Here is a 14,104-nt window from a genome sequence, read left to right as displayed (position 1 = left end):
AAATACAAAACCAGTACGATCCTACGCCATGCACTGTATTAAATGTCTACTAAAAATCCAGCTTGCACTTAATATATAATTAAATATATGTAGTTACCTACTGCGTGTATTAGCAGCTCATGTCAATAAATTGTGCTACCTTAGTTCTGCTGTGTCCTTACTTTCGCCCACTTTGTTTTGGGTTTAGTAACACATTTAGTAACATTTAAAGACAATGACCTAGTTTAAGGCACTGGGGAGAGAAAAAAGCCGGTGCCTCCTCTCCCATGCCTGCTGCCTCTCCTGGTCTGCCTCTGGACCTGGCTCTGTGTTGTCACACCAGCATGGACAGCCCAGGATTGTGACTGTGCATCCCCATGCCTCGTCTCACCTCTGCCTCAGCCCCACACTGACCCTTGCAACACGCCATGTGCAGAAAGGCTCCACTTCCACTGATTTCTGGTTGTAATCAACGTCACATGGGCTGCTTTAAGGCGGCTTTGACCTGAGTTTGGATGTTATCTCCTCCTGCTACCTCATAACCTGCTGGCTGGTTTGTAACTCCTATCAGCAGCTGAGCTGCTGGTTGCAAACCAGAAAGCAGAGGTGTCAGGTGCTAATGGACACTGGGAATGGTGGTGGTGGCACCCAGGGTTTGGTCAGTCCCAGCAGCCAGTACCCAGGCTTTGGGAAAAGGCTCCTGCCATGCCATAGCAGCTGGCAAGTCTGTTGAACAGAGGCTTTTTGTACAAGAGGGCATCCCAGAGAAGGGCAGTGCTGTCTGTTCCTGGGGGAAGTGGAAGTGAATTGACAGCCAGAGGATGAATGAGTCTTTGGGGCGATATATTTTCTGCCCCTCCTTTCTAAAAGCTCACCTTTGTGACACTCGCCTCTCTGGCTTTCCAAATGCTTACATCATGTCTCTCTTCACTTTGAATCATCCAGAATTGTAGCCAACCCCATCCTTGCCCATAAATCTGGCCATGCAGCTCATGGCCCTTCTTCATCCTTATGGTTTTCTTTAATGTCACCAAAGTTCATAGCCTTTGTAGTCCCTCCAAAACCCTGCAATGCCCTCACTGCTCTGCAGGCACTGGGTTTAGTTGGCTTCTTTTTCAGCCTCTCACGTCATCCCTTTCCAAACATCTTCTGCATGTCACAGCCCCCCAAATGTCACAGCAAAGCCCCTTGGCCACAGTTCTTTCCTTCTTAAAGGTAACATTGGTGCAATTCCCATTCCAGTCTCAGTGATAAGGACCAGAGGAGAGGGGATTGGTGGTTATCCTTACACCGTGAGCTCCCCAGAACAGGCACTGTCTTTGAGCACCAGCTCTTTATGAGTAATGACAGTAAAAAGTCCCAGGTTAGCTGCTTGTGGGGACAATTCAACAGTTTTGGCACTCTGCATCCAATCAGGGCATGTATGAAAAAAATAGACCAAAATAAACCCTAGAGAAGTGAACCAGTGCTGTGCTGTGATTCTGTGACAATAGTCAAATGTGTCACGCAGGCAAGGCAGTGCCACATGATCTTTAAAGAGATGTTGGAAAAATAATGTTTTAACTCACAAAGGGTGAGGCAACAGACAACACTTTGTGATAGACCTTCAAGTTCTTCCTCTGATACCTAAGGAGATGGATACAGCAAAGCAAGTGTCCTTCCCCTGGAAACCATTCTCCCGCATGGAAAACACTGAGTAATGGGCTATTGAGCTTTGCTACAGGCAATGTAAGGTGCTGACAGAAAGACAAACTAAAGCAGGCAGGTAGTGAATGCTCAGAGTAACTGATGCTTATTGATCTGGTGAGGGACTGTGCAACTTGCAGAGTGTCTGAGTGCTGCCAAACCTTAATCAAAGAGAAAAAAGGAGCAAAGCCCAAGCAAATGAGACATTTTGTGTCTTTATTGAACACGGTCATTGAAAAAAACCCACAGGATTAATGCATTCAGCCCCATGCCCAGCAATGTGCTCTTTGCTGGAGTCCTCTGTGCTGAAGGCTGGTGTGATTCCAGGGCTGCAGAGGCCAGAGCAAAGGCCGGGCACATGCTTTCATTGCATCAGTAATTACTGGGGCAGTTAGGAGGATGGCCCTGAACCAGCCCAGCCAAGGAAAGGCTGTGTTTGAAAGAGTAGCCAGGCCAAATTATATTAGAGGAGTGTAATCCTGCTGCAAATCACATTACTGTCTACTTCCCTCCCCCCTCCCCCAACAAAATCTTGGCACTTAAAAAGCACTGAGTTATAGCCCTGGCCTTTTAGGGATTTTAATTCACTCTAACAGTTTCCTGTGCATCTGATGGAGGGCACAGTCTGGATGTATGATCTTCTCAAGTGAGAGAGAATAGGGTTTAAACAGCTGTATTTTGCTGCCTTCCCACCCACTGCTGAACAAGTACCCCTTCCTGCACTGGCTGCTGCTTAGCATCTTCTTTGGGAAAGGAGAACCATGGAGCTGAGCCCATCAAGCTAAGCAGTGCTGCAGGGCACTGCAGGGAGCAAGAGCCTCTCTGGCCATCGTGCTCAGGGTGGAAAAGATGCCACACATGCATCTCTTCAGGAAAAGCCATGTGTCAGGCTGTCCCCATTGTCCCCCAGGGCTAATGTTACCAGTGGCATCTTCTGCAGGACACAGGGAAGGACAAAGCAATCCCAGAGCTGTTTTGCAGGCATGGCTGGGGGCCTGCCCGGCTGGTGTGTGACAACACAAATGCAGAGCCTGATGGAGCAGGGATCTGAGGTAACTGGACAATAAATCAGCCAGGAGGAAGAGGAGGTAACATAAACCTCCTCTCACTGCAGCACATTGAGTATATTTAGAAACTCAGCAACTTAAGACCCTCTCTCAGCCAGTTTAAAGTGTCACCATTTAATAAGCAAACAAGCTGACATCAGCATTAAATTCAAGCCTGTGGCAAAATATATGTGCTTGACCCTTGTACCAGGCATGGGAGGAAGCTTTCAGGGTTCGTCTGGGAGAGAAGACAGAGACCTGTCTGGGTCCACAGCATCCCTGGTATGGAGTGAGCAGGGGGGGATGACAGCCATTCACCATCACCCTTCCTGGAGGAAGAGGCATGCAATGGCATTTCCCACTGAACCACCAGCAAGCACTGACTTAAGTCATGGAAATGCAGGCATGTAAGACTGGTTTTCCTTTGCTCTCTTAACCAGAGCATCTCCAGATTGGTGAAGCAAGGAGGAAATAGCCTGGGGAGTCCATATTATTCCCAAACCCGCTAGTGGGGGGCCAGAAACCTTTTAGTGATGAATTTTGTTTGGAAGAGAAGAGCTCCCATTGCTCCCTGTCTTCATGTCCCTCACCCACGAAGCTCACCATGCAGGAGCTGAGGGAGGTTGCACTAAGCCAGTCAGACATTTGGTACTCCCCATGCCTTCCTCTTGGAGGTTATTTGATGGGCAAACATACAGGGAAACCTGGCAACCCTGACACTTTATAGCAATATAATTCATCTCATACATTTCCATCGGGTTTCTCGTCTTACCTACCTAGCACTACTGCTCTGAGGATGGGATGCGCCGAGCAAGGTAATACTAAGGACTGCTTAGGTTTCAAATTGTTACCATATTTAAAGGGGAGGATGACTGCTTAGGGGTAAGAAACAGAGAACAGTTGAGGCAACTGAACTGTCCAGAAGTGCCCTGTTGAAATGTGAGTATTATGGGCCAAAACCCACGGGGAGGCTGGTCAAGAAGTACAATAAAAAGCCAAGTTTCATCTGTAATGTCCCAGTGCATTCAGACAAACCATCATAAACCATCTGGTTACCACAGTAATGAGTTACTGTCTTGCTGTCTTTTGACCAGAGATTAGTTGTCAAACCAAGCAGTAACCCCAAAGCAGAAGCATGGGTCCAGCAGGGTAAAGCTGGCAATATCACAGGTCTTAGTAGTCACAGTGAAGGGCAGAGAGGCTTGGTCTGTGCCAGGACATTTTGAGCAAGACAACACCTGGTGTGAAATGCTGCAGGATTACAACTTCTAAATAAAGTCAGGGACCTGTACCTGCTGCTGCTTAGGCTTGGCAGGCTCATTCTGCCTTAAACTGTATGAGACTGAACTGTTATGCTGATCTAGATGTTAAATATTTGTTCTCCACTCCACACTACCTTGTTATTTGATAAGCGGTAATGTCCTGTAGGTTTGCCAGGGGGTAACCACAGCAGGAATGCCTGAACTGATGTGATTGGCCCTTGGGGCAAATAGATTGACTTAAAAGAGTTTGTACTGGGCATAGGCAAGGAACAACTGAGTCCTGAGGACATACAAATAATGAGATTATCCCTCCCGCATTCAGCAGCCAAGTGTCTGTTACACAGACCATGTGCAAGGGGAAAACCATACTCTCTTTACACATATTGTCCCTGTATTTTGGAGCCCCGAGGATGGTGGGACTCTGGTTGTGGGATAAAAGACAGGCAAAACCACCCCAGAGGTTGTTCACCGTGTCTCAGTGATGGGGTTTCTGCAGCACCACACAACACTGCACAGTGATGCCTCAGGGGGCTCTGGCTTCTCTCCTTGCCGGCAACACCCATGCCTGTTTTCACGGCTGGGTGGTCTGTTTGGTGAGCACATCTGCACATGAAGGTTCAAGTCTTCTTAATTTCTACTGTACCTATGCACTGCATGGGGATTTGGGAGCAGAAGGAGCTCCCCAGCTCCCCTCTGCACCCTCACCAGTTACAGCTCAACTGAAGGTTGTTGCTGAGGCTGAGGGACACATGCTTGACAGCTCTGATTTAAGGAGATGGTCAGATGTGTCTGATGTTCAGTTATGGAGTAAGAGTCTGATGTTTATTTAGGGAATAGAACCCAGGCAGTTTTCCAGACCCTGTCTTCGTTCACCAAATTTTGAAGCGCACAAGAAAAGTCCTTTAAGGCAAGATCCCTCCCCTCCCCACCCCCGCAGAGAGCTGATTGTTTCTCAGCTTCTGTTAAAAAAGAGTAATAACAAATAGTTACCTTTGAAAAGTTACATTTGTGCAGGAACAGCCTACTTTGACATGTTTTGAAGCACATATATCAATAGCTGAAAGCAGCACTCCATTTGAGATGATCTGTGGACAAGAAGATATGAAGTGGACAGATGAATCCTCTCCCTGTACTGGTAACAGATACATACTCACAGGCTGTTCACACTGCCTGATGATACAGGCTTAAGAAAATGTGAATTAATACTTAATTAATTTATCCAAAGTGGAACAGCTTCAACAGAAGAGAGTGCTATTTCAGAGGGAGCAAAGCCTGGATGTATGAACTCTCTACATAAGGACCAATATAGAAAACAAAGTGCCACATAAAGAAACTTTGACTGACAAGAAGCATGTCCAAGTTCTTTGAAATAGCTTCCATTCAGAGGCTGGTTCAAGCCCTCAGGGAGAGCAACCTTCTCAAGGTGACTGATGGAGGTGAGTAAGGCTGCAGTGATTTATACACCCTGTCCTGGGTTCAGCAGTAGCAGTCATGTTTTTCCTTTGTGGTAGCTGGTGCAGTGCTGTGTTTTGACTTCCAGCCTGAGAACAGTGTTGGTGAAGCTGATGTTTTCGGTTATTGCTAAGTGATGTTTACCCTGACCAAGGACTTTGTGAGGCTCATGCTCTGCCAGGGAGGAGGGGAAGCCAGGAAGAAGCAGAGATGGGGTGCCTGACCCAGGCTAGCCAAGGAGGTATTCCATACCACAGCACGTCCTGCCTGGGGCAGGGTAACTGGGAGTTACCTGGAAGGACATGGGCTTCCAGGTGGGACTCGCTTCTTGGCCGGTGGTATCGTATTCTCTTCCCTTGTTATTTTCTCTTATCATCGTTGTCGTTGGTGTTAGCGGCGGTGATTTGTGTTGTACATTGGTTGCTGGACTGTTCTTGTCTCAACCTGTGGGAGTTGCACTCTTTCGATCCTCCTCCCCGTTCCTCCGGGAGCGGGGAAGGGGCGAGCCCGGCACCACTCACTGGGAGTGAGTGAACAAGCTGTCTGGTTAGGGTTTAAACCACAACAGTTCTTTTGGGCTTTTTCTCTCAGCCAAAGTTTGAGTAGCAACTGTACTTGTCGCTGGGGGTGGTGAAGCTGCTGTGCGTGGAGCTGGAGTAGCTGCGCTGACTGTTGCTTTGCCCTCAGATCCACCAACATTCTTTTCCTTTTGAAGGTGCTGGATAGTGTTGCACAAGGCCCTGTAAGCATAGGCCAAGCCCCAGCACGTTGCCATGATTTGTCCATCTCTGGTATGGCCAGAATGACCACACACCTCATTTAAGTGTTTTACTAATTCTTCTGGATTTTGCAGTTGTTCAGTAGTGAAATTCCAAAGTACTGGAGGGGCCCACTGACCTAGATACTTGCCCATACTATCCCACACACCCTGCCACTCATGGCTGTCCAGCCTCAGGGAAAATCTCTTGGTCCTCCTACATCATCATTTGACCCTAGACAAGACCCAAACCTGACTCTGCTTAACTCTTGAAATCATTCGTGGGCAAAACATACTCTGTATGCGTGCCAACATAGTGATCCCCATCACCATCAGCAAACAAGTCTCAACAGCATTAAAAGGCCATTCAAAAACTTCAAAACTCTCAAATGTAAATGGTCTGAGGGGAGGACTGGGAGGTTAAAAGAATGTCTCCTTCACAGGCTGAGCACCTGAGAAGGAGAAAAAAGATGTGTAATTGCTAACCACCTCCATCATATACCTCCCAAAGTATAAAGGTGGTGACCACACTGGGAACATAGGCCAGATCAGTTTCATGATCAATGATTCTATCATATTACAAGTCATTGCCATAAAGTACAATGGGACAAAAACCTTAGCCCAAGCCCCACACTTGAAAAACACTAATACAGCAAATACCAGATGGAAGTAAGATACGATATACTGAAAGTGGGAGATCAAGAGGAACAACTCTGAGAGCCAATAAATCAGCATTGTGACGAGTGACTATTAATCCAGACAGATCTGTCATTATCTCAACCCTCTGTGCCCCACGTTGGGCGCCAAAAGAACTGTCATGGTTTAAACCCTAACCAGACAGCTTGTTCACTCACTCCCAGTGAGTGGTGCCAGGCTCTCCCCTTCCCCGCTCCCGGAGGATCGAAAGAGTGCAGTTCCCACAGGTTGAGACAAGAACAGTCCAGCAACCAATGTACAACACAAATCACCACCGCTACTACCAGCTACAACAATGATAAGAGAAAATAACAAGGGAAGAGAATACAAAACCACCGGCCAAGAAATGAGTCCCACCCGGAAGCCCGTTTCCTTCCAGGTAACTCCCAGTTACCCCCCACCCCAGGCATGATGTGCTGTGGTATGGAATACCTCCTTGGCTAGCTTGGGTCAGGTGTCCTGTTTCTGCTTCTTCCTGGCTTCCCCTCCTCCTTGGCAGAGCATGAGCCTCACAAAGTCCTTGGTCAGGGTAAACATCACTTAGCAACAACCAAAAACATCGGTATCACCAGCACTGTTCCCAGGCTGGAAGTCAAAACACAGCACTGCACCAGCTACCACGAAGGAGAAACGTGACTGCTACTGCTGAACCCAGGACACACCCACAGGGTGCTGTAATTAAAGGTGAGAGAATACAAATCCTTAAAAGACTTTTGGGGAAGGGGAATTGAATAAGCTGAAGAAAATAAACCAAAAAGTCCTGGCAGGATCCAATATGCAATTTGTTGTTGTTCAGCATGTCCCTGACAAGGAGACAACTTTTGTATTACAGACAAGTGCCTGCAGGAAGGTCCCTGTGCCTGGCTGGCACATCTTCTGAAGCAGGACTGGTGGTGCCCCAACACAAGGGTAGCAGAAGGAAGATCTGTCAGGGAGAGGGTACCTCTTGCTCTTGGTGAGGGTCTGCTACTGTGGTTTTGTCAAGAAAGCTCCCCCAGACGCCACAGTGCTTGGAGGGGCACAGGTTTCACAGGGACATTCCGCTGCACTTCAGATGTGTCCTGCTGCAGGGCAAAGCTTCATGTTCTGTTGGTTTGGGGAAAGCTGGTTGCTGCTCTATGCGTGGGACGTGGAGCTTTGGGCTCAGCGAGTGATGAATGCCTGAGACCACAGTTCAAACGTCACGCTAGGGAGAAAGCGGGGCAAGCAAGAGGCAACACAATGGAGGCTGCATGACACGTCTTCCTCTTGCTTGCAGGAAGGAGGTTGGGTATCAGCTGCTAAGCAAGGAAGCAAGTGGAAAACTATGACCTATAGGAAACTATTTGAGGCACGTCTGGTTGCCTACAGATGAGCTGACAATACCAACACTGGAAACAGATGCTAAATTGATTGGAAATTATTTTGGAGGAAAGCCATAGCTGGAGCAGGAGCGCTTTTAGGAAGACAAATTGATGTAAAGTGCATTCTGAAGCATCAAATCTGTTAGATTCTGAGAAAAGCATGACCTGCTCTCTCTTCGGCATCACTGCAGGACTTTGCACAGGCCACACACCACTGCATCTTGCTGAAAACAGCAAGGTACACACTTAGAAAGCAGCCAAATGCTGCTGGTTGGCACCAGGATCCATTAGGGATCCTGACAGAGAAGCAGTATCTCAGTGAATCCTTGATTGACAGCTCTGCCAGGACACAAGTATCACCAATTCCAGGTGCCCCTGCTCCAGGTGAAACTCCTGCACTAACGGTGATGTCTTGCTAAAGCAGTGGGTAAACAGCAAAAGATCCTGGAAAAATTTTACTGGGCCTTGCAAGTCAAAACACCAGGTCAGGGGAATGCAAGAACACAGTGAAACTTGGAAAAGCTTTTTTTCCCCTCATCCCCAAAGTCAAGATTGAGCCTGTGCTGCTGTCACTGCAGCTTCTCTGGGAACCAACTCTCAAGAGGGTTGGGAAGGGAAGCTGGAAGCTTTCCAAGGCTGATGTATTTTTTAATGATGATATGCAGGAAACAAATCTAAAATCTGTGACAGACACAAAAGGAGAAAAAGGAGAGGAATAAATATCTGTTAATAAATATATTTGGATCAATATATTGAAATATTAGGAAAAAATACATAGCAACATCTTGGATGAAATATTCCAGATAGACAGACACATAGCTTGGTTGCACCCACGTCTGGAAGTGCCCAGCATCCTGCAGCATCTACTGCACTTCATTTTCTCCATCCTAATACTTGTGCTTGATACTTACTCTCACGCTGTCAGGCTGGTTTTTGTTACTACAGCCTTTATGTATTTACACTGGCCAAGAACCCACAACCATATGCCAGAAACAGCTTTTATTCTCATCATCTAAACAGGTTCCACGTTTGTTAACATTCTTCATACAAAGATACATACAACTAGTTTCTGTGAACCAGAAACATACTGGTTTTGACTGTTCACACAGTACCTAGAACAGATGCAGTCCTGAAGAGCACTTTAGGCCCCCAATGCAATAGAAGAAACAAAATCCATGCATGGAGAAAGCAAGATTTTAAAACATGCTTATTTAAAATAAGTTTATTATAATGAAATAATATAAAAGTCTGACAAAGGTCTTAACAATGTTCCAGAAGAAGAGACAGATGCTGTATGATTTGAGAGATGATGCAGACTGGAAACTCCAAAGTATCTTGGACATAACTGCTTATGAAAGCACAACTTGTGCAACGCTTACACTGGAACAGGTGATTTTGGGGGCATGAATAAGCCCTTAGAATTAGGTAAATTTAAAGTGTGAGGCAATATACCTTCTCTTCATCTTTAAATGTATTTCAGTATGTATGTAATGTATTTTAGTATGTATAAGTAAGGCTTTCCATAAGCTCAGCTTGGCATTGGTAAAATGTATGCCCAAAATTGGCTTGAAAAAAGAAAAGAGAAAAGGAAAACACAAAAGCAATCTGCTTTGGTTTTCAGTTTAGTCACCATATTCTGGAATGAGATTTACTTGTCAGGTTTCAAGTAGACATAAATCTCAAACTTTCAAGATGGCTTTAACTAAAGTAAGTTTTGGACCCCCTGAATGTTGCAATGAAAACAAAAAATAACAAACAGTGTTAAGCAGAAATCAGGATATGAAAACAAGGAAGTGTCATATATATATATATGTGTTTTTATATATATATATATATATACACACATACACACATATAAAACCCACCTCCATCACATCAAAGATCACATTTTTAAGAACTGCTGGTGGGAGGGTGCACGAGTGTTTAAGTGATCCATATGCCTATGCTCTAACTTCAAAGTAAATGCTTAAATCCATGTGTGAACCATGAGCAGGATCAGCTACTGCCTGGGCTTGCTCAGAGCCAGTAAGTGTGCTATTCTGCACAAGGGTCATTTTATATCGCTGAGAGCATGCAGTAGTTTGCAGGGTTTGTTCACAAGAGGCTACAGAAGGTAGCAGCACGGCATGAATTCAGTTATTCCCAGCCCCCTTCTCTTTTTGTTTTATCTGTACCATGCAGGTAAGAGAAGTCAATTAAAAACAAAAATAATCCCTGTGCTTTCACTCACAAGAGGCAGAGCTGCCAAGTCTGAAGTGTCCCAATTTAAATTTCAGCAGTGAAAGTAAACATTCCAAGTGGTGTGGTTTTCCCAGCAAAATATATCAAACCAGGGAGAAAGTTCAAACAAAAGCCGCACATTCTCCATCTGACTGTATGCTTGGTTGCCTGCCAAAGAATTCAGGTCCAATTTTCCGAGTTTACATTTGTACCACTTAAAATTTCCTGCTGTGTGTTCTTATGGAGAGCTGTTTTGACGTGACTGCAACAATGGAAGACCTGTCAGATGATAGTAGAAGGAAACAAAGGGATGGGGACCAGGTGGGGTAAGAGGGAAATACAGTCAGGGAGGAACATGCTAACAAACTTTTCTGGGGTCTGAAGCGCACTTTAAGGCTCCCTGACATTTTTCGCAACAGCTGAAGTGATATGAAAAGCAACAATGAAAAGTGTTAGGTCCAGCACATGAACATGGGTAACACTGTTTTCTATAATGGTCCACACCCCTGGGCCAAAGCACCTTGTGAACAAGTGGAGCAATTTTGGGCATACTTTTTATACATCCAGCCAACTAAGTGACACTTTTCAAACTATGGAACATTTTTAAACACAGCTGTAACCTAAAATCCTCTTTACCGAGAGCCTGTAAGCGAAGGTATATGGCCCTTAAAAGTTAAGTGCATCTGTTAAAGGGAGACCCATATTACAACAGCGTCAAGACAGGATGTTTCAAAGATTCCTTGAGTTTACACTAAAGCATTTGAGTATCCAGTTCATATTATACAATTGTAAAGTCACAGTACATCAATATGCAACCGAGTACAGGGTCTTAAAATAGCAGAGGGGGCCGCAGAACATAGTTGAAAAAAAACCAACCCAAACAACCAAAAAAAAAACCAACCCAAACAACCAAAAAACCAAAACCCTCAACAATAAAATAAATAAAATAAATAACAGCCTCCCGCTGCTAAGCAGAACTTGACTGAAATTATTTGAGAGCCCTGCTCTAATGCCAACGGCACTATATTACAAAGATGCTTGTATGATCTCTATTCAAATATGCTGACTGCCATTATTCAGTACTAGACAGCACTTCTATCAGACTGCTTTGGGATTTACCATATCTCAGCAAGGATGCGCACCAGATAGACACTGCCAGTGTCATTAGCTGTATCAGACTTCTGTGCTCAGCTATACCAATTTCACAAAAACCAGCCTTACACCACTAGGGTAAGGCTGTGATTACTCTTATTTTGCCATGGCTAAGTAAAATCCCTGAGAATATGCAACTGTTAGACACTGCAGGAAACAGCCGAAAGCATTTCTAAGGAAAGGGATGCAAAAGTTTAGACTAGTGCAGTATAAGAAACATGTAAAGTTCATGTAAAGTACACAGAGCAAGGGTGCTGTTATCCGGGGATCATGTAGACTTTTATCAGTGTGCAGGTCAGCTGTTTGTAAATGTCAGTCATTAAAAAAAAAACCCAGAACAACCCTAACAAATTAACAAACCAAACAAATCAAACTGAAAACAGCAGCCTTCTCTCCATTCCTAAATCTGAAGTCCAGAAGTCAGTCGCTTGTTCTCTATGATTATTAAAACCAAAAGCAATCCATTTGCCAAACTGGCATCACTGGAAAAGAACTGTGTAGCAGTGTATACACTTCCTCTTGGTCATCTGTCTACTGCATCCTTAGGGGTATAACCTGGAGTTCAGCCCTACAATATTGTGCACAGGTTTCTTTCTCAGTGGTGATCTGACTGGAAAGATAGCATTTGTAGGTCTTAGAAGTGCTCAACACCCTGCAAGAGAAGTGCATGGTGAAGTGTAAATTTTGAAGGCAAGGAGACCTTGCTCAATTCCATCTCCACAAGAGAAGGCCCCCATTAACAACAAACACACAGGAGCCTCCTGAAGCCACGGTCTCCTAAAAACATTCTCAAGTACCAATTCCAGAGTTCAGAAAGACCAACTTTACACAGAAGAGCAAGACAAGGAAGCCTGCTCTGAGGCAGGGTGCCATACTGGTCAGAGGGTACACAGTGTGGACCACTCTGTTTGTTAGAAGAAAGAAGAAGGGTAGGAGTTAGTAATTGCTGAAGCTAATGAAACAATGAAGCTGTAAAGTTCTCTGTCTATGAAATAAAGCCTCCTTACTCTTTGCATCAAATACTGGGTATAATGCACTACTAACAAACCAGTGGTTCTCCTGATAGTTAACTTCCCTGCTACTGGAAAAGCTTAGAGCAAAAAGGGAACTCAATTTTCGTCATGATCTGACAGTTAATTTCTAGAGAAGAGAGATCTCTTCCAGCCAATATTTTGTGGAATTATGGTCTCCATTACCTTTCCAAAGCATGCAGCTAAGAACTATTACAGCAAAGCTTTCCACATAACAGCTGAAAACCTTGAGGAAACCATGCTGGGTGGAGAGTTAGTTGTTCTGCTTCACGAGTAGTTTCTTTGCATTCATGCTTAGAAGCAGCAGGTAGCTGAACTTCTACCTCATTTTTAGCACTGCAAGAAGTGAAATAATTGAATGGAGCTTTGGTCAATTTAACTTTGTACTCAGACATAAATATATACTACTTAAATTAAGAAAATCCAAAAGACTAAAAACCCTACATCCTTCTGATCCTCTTGGAGTACGTAGGAACTACAGATAGGCACAACTCAGAGAAGATGATAGGAACAAGGAAATTGCACTGTTCAAATGCCTAATTAAAGCCCTGGCATCTTGCTTTATACAGCAAGTGTGAGATTTGGTCTTTTCTTCAAGCATCACATGCTTTCCTTAAAGCTCACAATGCTAGGCTCTTTAAAAAGGATCAAGTATTCAATGTGCAGACAGGCTCCCATCACAAAGCAATGCAGAGCAGCAGGTCTGCAAGTACATTCATTTTACTGACAACATGGTTTTTAGCCTAGAAAAGCCAGTACTTCTCCTGTATGGGGACACTGACTTCTATATTTATGAAGATTTACTAATTACAAGTACCTTATTAGCACAGCCTTTTCTCCTGCGTATGAGCTAAACTCAACTGTTTGCACAAAGCCATGTGAAGCCCTACATCACCACTGAAAGACCTGCTTATGCTTTGAATGGGCAGTCAGTAATTCACAGGCAACCTTCTAGTCATCAACACAACTAGGAATTTTGTCCATTCCATATCACTAGGTAAAAAAACTCCCTTTTTGTTTTTAATAGCAGCAGTATTAAGGAGCACATTTTCATCTGCATCAGCAAAATGGGAAAAAGGGCAAATCTTACCTTCTTAATTTCCAGTCACTTGTATGTCATTTCAGGTTTTTAGATTTGTAATTGGTCCAATAACAGTGTAACAGCTCCATGACAAATTCTAGCTTCCCCTACACTTTACGCATTTCATATCCACTTTCATGAAGTCACTGCCCATAACGGCAGTTTAGGAAGGATTTTAATGAAATCTGCCTCTTAAACTACCAGCTGTATTAAATTTAAAAGCAAATACTTTGGTTTTGTGTGAATTTAAGAAAACCCTAAACGCAAAATAGAAAAACCCACCAAAACTTTAATAAACCAGAATGATGGACATGATCTTCAATTGCTTGTGTGAAGCACTGTTGAAATTAGCTGGGCTTTCCCTGTCTGGGCCAGCAAATTTCTTGTGGACCACTGGCA

Source organism: Pezoporus occidentalis, unplaced genomic scaffold (assembly GCF_034315485.1).
Source record: "Pezoporus occidentalis ecotype Australia unplaced genomic scaffold, CSIRO_AGI_Poc_V1 ctg75, whole genome shotgun sequence".
Taxonomy (NCBI): Eukaryota; Metazoa; Chordata; class Aves; order Psittaciformes; family Psittacidae; genus Pezoporus; species Pezoporus occidentalis.
The sequence above is the reverse complement of the archived record's forward strand: the minus strand, read 5'-3'. Positions refer to the sequence as shown.